The 8,524-nt window shown below is 40.5% G+C and overlaps 1 long non-coding RNA gene across 1 annotated transcript; it reads right to left on the bottom strand.

Annotated features, from left to right (window-relative positions):
• Nucleotides 1-3,066: 3,066 nt before the first annotated feature.
• LOC120525357 lies at nucleotides 3,067-6,601 on the bottom strand. Its single transcript, XR_005632943.1, has 3 exons — nucleotides 6,464-6,601; nucleotides 3,722-3,901; nucleotides 3,067-3,580 (listed from the first exon to the last, which is right to left on the bottom strand). It is a non-coding gene; the product is annotated as an uncharacterized LOC120525357 (long non-coding RNA).
• Nucleotides 6,602-8,524: the final 1,923 nt, after the last annotated feature.

An 8,524-nucleotide genomic window follows, 5' to 3' on the forward strand; every position in this document is an offset into this window, starting at 1 on the left:
AACTTTGCAGAAGGAGGAGACACCCACCGGCAGTTGCAATCAACCTTCATATCCTGGCTCAGGTCCCCATTGCCCAGCGTTCGGCAATTCTGGGGTGCCACACACGCCCCCCACCACCTGCTTGAGACACCGTATGTCGTGGCGCTCCTACTTCCCGACAGTCACTCAATAGAAGTGCCCTTTCTTCAGCCTCCCTCAATCCTGAAGGTCACTCTCGACCACCTGCCTCTCACTCCCTGCAGCAGTGGCACTCTCACTCACGCTCTCTCTCATTCTCTCTTCTCTGTCTCTCCTTCTTCTGTCTTTCACTCACTGGCCAGTCTACTTTTTCTTTCTCCTAGTTTTTGCTCCACAAGCCATTGTTAATGCAGTGCAAGTCTGTGAATACAGTGAAATACATAACTTATCTGTGCAATATTAACTTCTTTTATTGGCTGTTAAGTTCAACTTATATGGATTGTAGGGTGTATGAATAGAAATATGTATGTTGGCAATTCTCAGCAGTTTATTACTGTTATTTTTCATTGGTTTTATTGGCTGTATGCGTGCATAATTGGTCTGGGTGACGCAATTTTATTCAGCTGTTCACTGCAGTGTGGAGTTTGGAAAAGCAAATAAAGCTAACCTTGAACCGGAGCATAAAACAGGTGAACACAAAGGGAAAAGAAGCATTTAAACCAGCTTCAAAATTCAAGCTAACATAGAGCAACCAGATGAGGATGCATCGTAAAGGCTTCATAAAACAAAAGTCTTTGGCACAACAGGAGCAAGGCCAATTGTCTTGTCTGAAGCTCAGGTTTTGTCCCTCTAGCTTTGCTCATTTGGTTTGGTTCAAAGAAAAATCCCAAACGCTGGCTGGTCTGATGACTTCCAACAAGACAGCACTCAGATGTTAAACCAGAAACGAGCAGCAAGAGAGTGTGGTAGCTAGTAGCTACTAACTTTATATCGTTATATATCATTTACAATGTTTGTTCAATAAGAAAAACCACGCCATATCCTTCCCTCATTCCCATTTTTTCTCTTGGTACTTGGTACAAAAATTGTGTCTGACATTACATTTCTCCCAGTTCCTCCCCACGTGGAGTTTGCTTGTTCTCCCCATATCTGCATGGATTTCCTCCAGGTGCTCTGGTTCCCCCAGTCCAAACACATGCACTTTAGGTGGATTGGTGATACTAAATCAGCCCTAGTATGTAGTTGGGTGTGTGTGTGTGTGTTTGCCTTGTGATGTACTGGAACCATGTCCAGGGTTTGATCCTGCCTTGCCCCCTAGGCTAGCTGGGATAGGCTCCATCACCTGTTGCGGCCCTGGTCCGGTCAAAGCACTTTAGGAAACGGTTTCAAAACTTTTCAAAAGGCCTTATTCTGAAACTCATATACTGTAGTGTCAAATTTTCTCAAGTAGAGCTAAAATACTTTAATATGTGTGTGTAAATGCAAGCTAAATTTAGGTGTGAAATACGGCAAAACAAATGATATTTTAATAACAATTTCAAGGAAAAATAACCATGACACACTCATCTCTATATACAGTATAATCTTCATTTGGATCTTGATCTTTGTTTGTCAGGGAATGAATTAGAAGAAGAAGCACTAGATGGCAGTAGAGAGACAGCTAAAACATAGGCATTGCATTAAGAATCTCCTCCAGGCTTATACTACTGAAGACTGAAGTACGCCAGTCACACCTCAAAACACAGACATTCAAACTAAACAAATTGTTGTGCTTTAAATTAAGTAAAGAGATCTTCATTTAGATCTTGATCTTTGTTTGTCTGTGAATTCCACGCATGCGTAGACCACCTTCCAGTTTAGTACGTTGCTGTTACTCATGGATGTCAACAATGTGCCGGAATAACGAAAGGGGTGGTGGACAGTGTTACGCTGGTTAGCTCCTGAGGCCTGGTTAGAGAATGAGATTGCCAAAGATAAAAGGTATGTGCCTACGTAACATATGAATGAAAGAAAGACAGTGGATAAAATGAATGACAACGTAACAGCACGTTCCGAAAATTATTATTGTTACGTTGTAGCCGGCAAGTGCTACGTGTCTCACAGTTGTACCGTGCCTTGCTCACATGTCAGTGAAGTGATCCCTATTTATGCTTTAAAGAGCCTGGATACCTGTGTGTCTCCCTTTTATAACCATTGCTCTGTGTATATTGCCTTACTCTTTGGATTGCCACAAAGCAACCTGCGAGATTGGAGAAAGGTTGAGAAGACATCGTGAGAGGAAACGATAGCGTCGTGAAAACGAGACGGACTGTGAATGGACAGAAGCAGAAATACTCCTACACCAACACATAATTACGATTCGGACAGTGATTCCGAGTAGGCCGTTCCTATCGAATCAATATCCATGGGTTTTCTTTTGTAATTTTATTTCCCTTATAAAAAATCATAATACTGTGCGACGAAGGGCCCAGTTCACGACTGGCAGCCGCATTTAAACAGGGAGCCCTTCACAGACAACTTTAACACGTGCAACGCAGTTGGGCATACATGGCTAGTTATTCAATATATAGTACAGGCCAAAAGTTTGGACACACCTCCTCATTCAATGTGTTTTCTTTATTTTCATCACCATTTACAGCACTCCATCACTCTCCTTCTTGGTCAAATAGCCCTTACACAGCCTGGAGGTGTGTTTGGGGTCATTGTCCTGTTGAAAAATAAATGATCGTCCAACTAACCTGACTTCTGCACAACACAACTGCTGGTCCCAACCCCATTGATAAAGCAAGAAATTCCACTAAATAACCCTGATAAGGCACATCTGTGAAGTGAAAACCATTTCAGGTGACTACCTGTTGAAGCTCATCGAGAGAATGCCAAGAGTGTGCAAAGCAGTAATCAGAGCAAAGGGTGGCTATTTTGAAGAAACTAGAATATAAAACATGTTTTCAGTTATTTCACCTTTTTTTGTTAAGTACATAACTCCACATGTGTTCATTCATAGTTTTGATGCCTTCAGTGAGAATCTACCAATGTAAATGGTCATGAAAATAAAGAAAACACATTGAATGAGGAGGTGTGTCCAAACTTTTGGCCTGTACTGTACATTCTGCACAACCACTCTTCTGGAGAACATCTTGTAGCCCCAGTGGCCTTTGCTGCCCAGCCTGAAAAGCAGAGCCCCTCTGTCACCGTTATTGCGCTTCTCACTCTTCAGGTGGTTTGATGGAAGATTTTGCCATTTGAAAGCACAACATTAATACAAGAAAATATTAACAACAACAACAACATTATTTATTTATATAGCACATTTTCATACATAAAATGTAGCTCCAAGTGCTTAGTGCAAAGTGATTATTAAGATTAATCATCTCTGCTGCCCCCAACACGCAAAATGAATTTCATATCAGGTTTATTTCAGAAGTGACTACTTGTGCCTCTGTTTTCTTTTGCTATCAATAAGAATGAACATTCAGACTTCTTGGAGTGGAGGCTTGTAGTGCACCGTATTTAAGATCTTTAGCCCTCGTGCGGCACAACTGACGTTGCAGAGACGGTGTATGAAAGGATGAACACTGAATAGACAAGACGGTGAGCAGCTCAAGTTTAAGTGTGTGAGAGCCTAAAGAGACAAATGACAGGCGAATATTACAGGCAGCGGACTCAACACAATGCATTACACACAACAGATGCACACTAATAATAGAACAAATCTCATGGACCTCGATTTTCAAATCAAGGAAAAGCTTGCATCAAGTCTCACCCTGAAATAAGCATGTCCTCTGCTTCCTGTGGCTGCTCTTTCCATAAACGTCATCACAATTTTAATTCCATTCTGGGCTCAAGGGCAGTATTCTGTTTTAGGTTGATGTGAGGAGGACATGTTTCCCACTGCATGTGGATTTCTGCTTAGTCCCATTTTGTGTAGCTGGTAACGTTTGATCTATTTTTATTAAAATGTGGAACAATGTTAGGTTTGAGACTGCCAACCTAGAACTAATAAACAGAAAATGAGCACCAAGCAGTTTAGTTAACACTAAACAAAACAGTCAAGTAGAAATATTAACACTAATGTGTCAGGACAGATGAAGAGGATTTATATAAACAAATCGATTTTGTAACCAAATGAGGCCATTTAAGCAGATGAATGTGAAATTTGGCGGAGTCACCAGCAAGGAATAGCCCTAACTGGTGCCCCTACTCTTTCTAAGATGGCAGAGGTGAAACATGAATAAGGGTCAGTGGACTCAGAGCCGCCAGTTCTACTGCTTAACTAAAGAAGGTCTCCGTTAGCCAGATGTAGGCCTTGCTCTCTGAGCTGTAATGTGTCCTGCCTCCATACACAGTCGCTCTCTCTTAGCTGCTTTGTGTGTGCCATAGATTACACTTTCCATGTCTGTCAGCTATCATGGATGAAGCCACAATTGTCTTCCTGGCTCCAACTCTCGCTCTGGGTGTCTTCTTTGAGATGGCATAGGTGGGATGGAAATCCAGAGAGCTGGAATGGAAGCCCCCATCTCTACCACTTCCTTGAGTGAAATTTCTGTCAGCCAGCATCAGATATGCTCCACTTAGCCTAATGCGGCCTACCTGTCCAACTGTTCTCTTTCTTAGCCGGGTTGCTTGCACCACCAGTTTCAGAGGGAGATCAAAAAAAATAAAATAAAATACTGGTAGTGTACAAGGAATAGCAATAATCAGGTCCAATTTATAGAGAGTAATGGCAAAGATTTTGAGTGAAACATTATAAAGTAAAGGAGATGGGAGACAGCCTTGTTGGTTAATAAATTCAAAAGGAGTAGGAGATAACCAAATTGCTAAGAATGACTCTTGAAGATGAATAATATATATATATTGATTATAATAGGGAAATAAAAACGCTGCACCATATCCCATGGAGTTTCGATCATTCCATTTCATCTGGTCACTGACTCAGAGGACAATTGGACAGGACAGAGTAAAAGCTACATCGGTAACGTGGTGAGAGCAGATTATTCCAATCTCTTTGGGATGAATTTATGGATATCCAACTGCAGACACGGTACAAGAAGCTTTGACGGCAATTTGACTTTATGAGTGAAATTGGGTAGTAATTGAATTTAAAAGAAGAGTGACTGCAGCCAGATTAACTGAAACGTTTGTTTGGGTGTAGGAGATGACAGCATTTAGCAACTAAAGAAATGAGGCTGCCAAGTATTTCAAAAAACAGATAAGGTAAGGTGAGGAGGAAGGCAGTCATTCCTTGGGAACCTCTCAGGGCCCAAAGCCTTCTTTCTCCAAATTGTGTCAATGTGGCAGCAGAGTTCACAAAGGGGACTTCTTCCTTGGTGATCCTATCTGGGGGAAATTCCTCTAACATGAATTAAGCTCAAGAGGTGAAGGTTTAGGGTTTTAACAAATTAACTCCGAATAAAAAACACAGACCTATTGATAAAGATTCCTAAAATTATTTATAATCGCCGAGATGGAGGCATAGGACAATGATGATTAACAAGGGACTTTCAAAACGTTTCTGCACTATTTTTTTAAACTCTACTACTCCTCCATTTCACTGTTTCTAACAAAAACATAAAAGTAGGGAAACTTTTTGAATGTCTCTCGTACAGTCTGACCATAAAGCAGTACTTTTCACTGTCTCATTGCCTCTCCCTCCTCTTACCTGTAAATGTCAAATTTCTTTCAGAAACCTTAAAAATATTTGTCCCTCTATCCTTGCTGGTTCCATGTCTGATCTTGTCCTGTCGTTACCTATTCCATCCACACTAGATAGTCTTGTTGATCACTAGAACTCAGCCCTACTTTCAGCACTAGAGAAAACAGCTCTTTTAATGCAGAAGGAGGTTTCCTTTAAGATCTCAGCTCCATGGTACACTTCAGAATTACGGTCTATGAAAGCAGCTGGCCAACACCTTGAGAAAATGCCATGTAAGACTGGCCTCACTGTGGACATCTAGGCTTCCTCTGACCATCAAAGGGTTAACAGGGAAGCACTAACTGCAGCCAAGAGTATGTAATCTTGGCAGAATAATAGAAAGTGTCCACGATAACCCAAGGGTTTCGTTCTCTGTAGTTAATAAACTACTTGAACCTGCAACTGGCCCAATTACCTCCTCTACTGAAGTCTGTGAAATATTCCTCCACTTTTTCCACAATAAAGTTCAAATCTATATAATTTGACTAACATAAATCCATCATCCATTTATATCATTCCCTGTCTTCCCACTCCATCCACCTTTTTTTCTAAATTTTCACCAGTCACATCTGCATTTGTTAACAACCTGCTTTGTAAGATGAGGCTGACTATTGTGTACTGGACCCCATCCCCACCACACTTCACAAATCCGGCCTTCATGCGATAATGCAACTTTACGACAATAATAAATACATCCCTTGACACTTGCTTTGTGCCAGCAATTTTTAGGATTGTTTCTGTAACGCCAGTTTTATAAAAAGTCTTATCTTGATGCTGACAATCTTAACAATTTTTGTCCCATCTTTCCCTTACCTTTCCTGTGAAAAGTTCTCGAGCATGTTGTAGCCTCCCAGCTCACCAATAGCTTAACTTCTAATAATTTGTTGAAATCCTTTCAGTCTGGTATCAGGGCACAACTGCTCTGGGTAACCAGCGATTTTCTTGTGGCAGCAGACTCTGGACAAAACAGCATATTAATTCTGTTAGATCTTAGTGCAGCATTTGACACTGTTAGACATGACATTCTACTGTCCAGAATAGAGAACATGCTGGGTTTCTCTGGCACTGCCCTCCAATAATTTAAGTCCTATCTGACTGACAGGCAAGACTTTGTTAGTCTTGGCAACAGCAGATCCAGCTCAGCGCCAGTCACACAAGGGGTTCTTCAGGGCTTTATCCTCGGCACTGTGCTCTTCTGTATCTATATGCTTCCCCTTGGCCATATCCCTTGGGATTAATAAAGTATCTATCTATCTATCATTCGTAGCTATGGACTGGGTTATCATTTTTATGCAGATGATGCTCAACTCTATTTCAATGTTAAAAGTGAAACTTCATCAGGGCTTTCTCAGATCACAACTTGCCTCAGTGAAATTAAAACTTGGGATGGAGCAGAACTGTTGCAAAAAATTGCAACTGCAACAAAACTGAATTCCTGCAAATTGGCAGTAAAGCACAACTTAAGAAAATGAGCGGTGATCTCATCAGACGTTGGATTCTTCCCTTTCTTATTCTGCCCACATTAAGAAACTTCCTTACTGTCACCTCTGCAACATATCCCATGTTTGCTCATTCCTCTCCTTTTCTAATGCTGAGCTCCACACAGTGACTGGCCTGTGAGTCTTCTTCTGGAGGTGTGAGGCAGCAGTTCTCCACAGTGAGGTCCACAAGTCACTTTACATATACCTTTATTGTCGTGCTATAAATTAAAAAGCATTACAGCAGGGGTGTGCAACTCAGACCCTGGAGAGCTGCAGTGGCTGTAGGCTTTCATTCTAACTATTTTCTTAATCAGTGACAAGTTTTTGCTGTTAATTAACTTACGTGGCCTTCATTTTAATTGACTTGCTATTTAACACCCAGACCCCTCAATTGTTTCTTTTTTCTTTAATTAGGACCCAAACAATAGCGAGGTGCACAACTAGTCAGCACATGGCCAGCTAACCTGCGTCCATCATACATCTCACTTTTGTCTTGGTTGCCACTTAAGGAAATTATGCCCTTATGAAAAAAGAGTAAACCAAAAAGTGTCTTCAGCAAAAGTGACCATGAGGACTTGAAGTTGTACATGTCACAACCAACCCCCAGGGGTCCAACAAGAGGTTAAACATACCAGTACTCCTTTTCGCAAAACTCCAAAAACATATATAAATCAAAATAAATATAGGCATGTGGAGTGTCATTTTAATCTAAGCTGAGGTTGCTAATCACAAATGATAATATTTTTTATATCTGACTCTTTTCCAGTGGTCCTACCCTTCCTAAGAGCCCTCGCAGAAGGGTAAAAATAAGCATGTGGGGTATCATTTTAGACTATACCAAGTTTGGTGACACAAATATAATGCTAGTTTTAATCCTTTCCTATCACAAAATAAAATTACAATAATATTTAGACTTTAAATGTTTAAATTGAACTACGCACTTTAATATTTCAAATATTTGATCCAACTATTCTTGTTTATTATTTACTTCTACCTTATGCAGCAAATCCTTACTTTTCTTATCAACACCCTGAAATAGGACAACTTATAGAAATTCAGACTTTGTTTTGAATTTCCACCCCAAAGACTGAATAAATACAGGAAGCAAATACACGTAACAGGTTTTTTTTTTTTCATTAGTGCAAAACATACAAAGTTCATCTTGATTATGTTTAAATTTGGCCAGGGCTAGTCTAACAGGAGTTTTGGAACGAATTATGGTCATGAACCGAGGTCCTACTGTATTACTGTCCGACAAAATTACAGGCATTTTACGGAAATACAAACCAGTATTACTGTGAGAGAAAATTAAAGGCACACAATACTTGACGCATATTACAGCCACATACAAGGTCCCTTGCCATTTAATATAGACTGTTCATACAAATGTTTA

This window comes from Polypterus senegalus, chromosome 1 (assembly GCF_016835505.1).
Source record: "Polypterus senegalus isolate Bchr_013 chromosome 1, ASM1683550v1, whole genome shotgun sequence".
In the NCBI taxonomy this organism is placed as follows: domain Eukaryota; kingdom Metazoa; phylum Chordata; class Cladistia; order Polypteriformes; family Polypteridae; genus Polypterus; species Polypterus senegalus.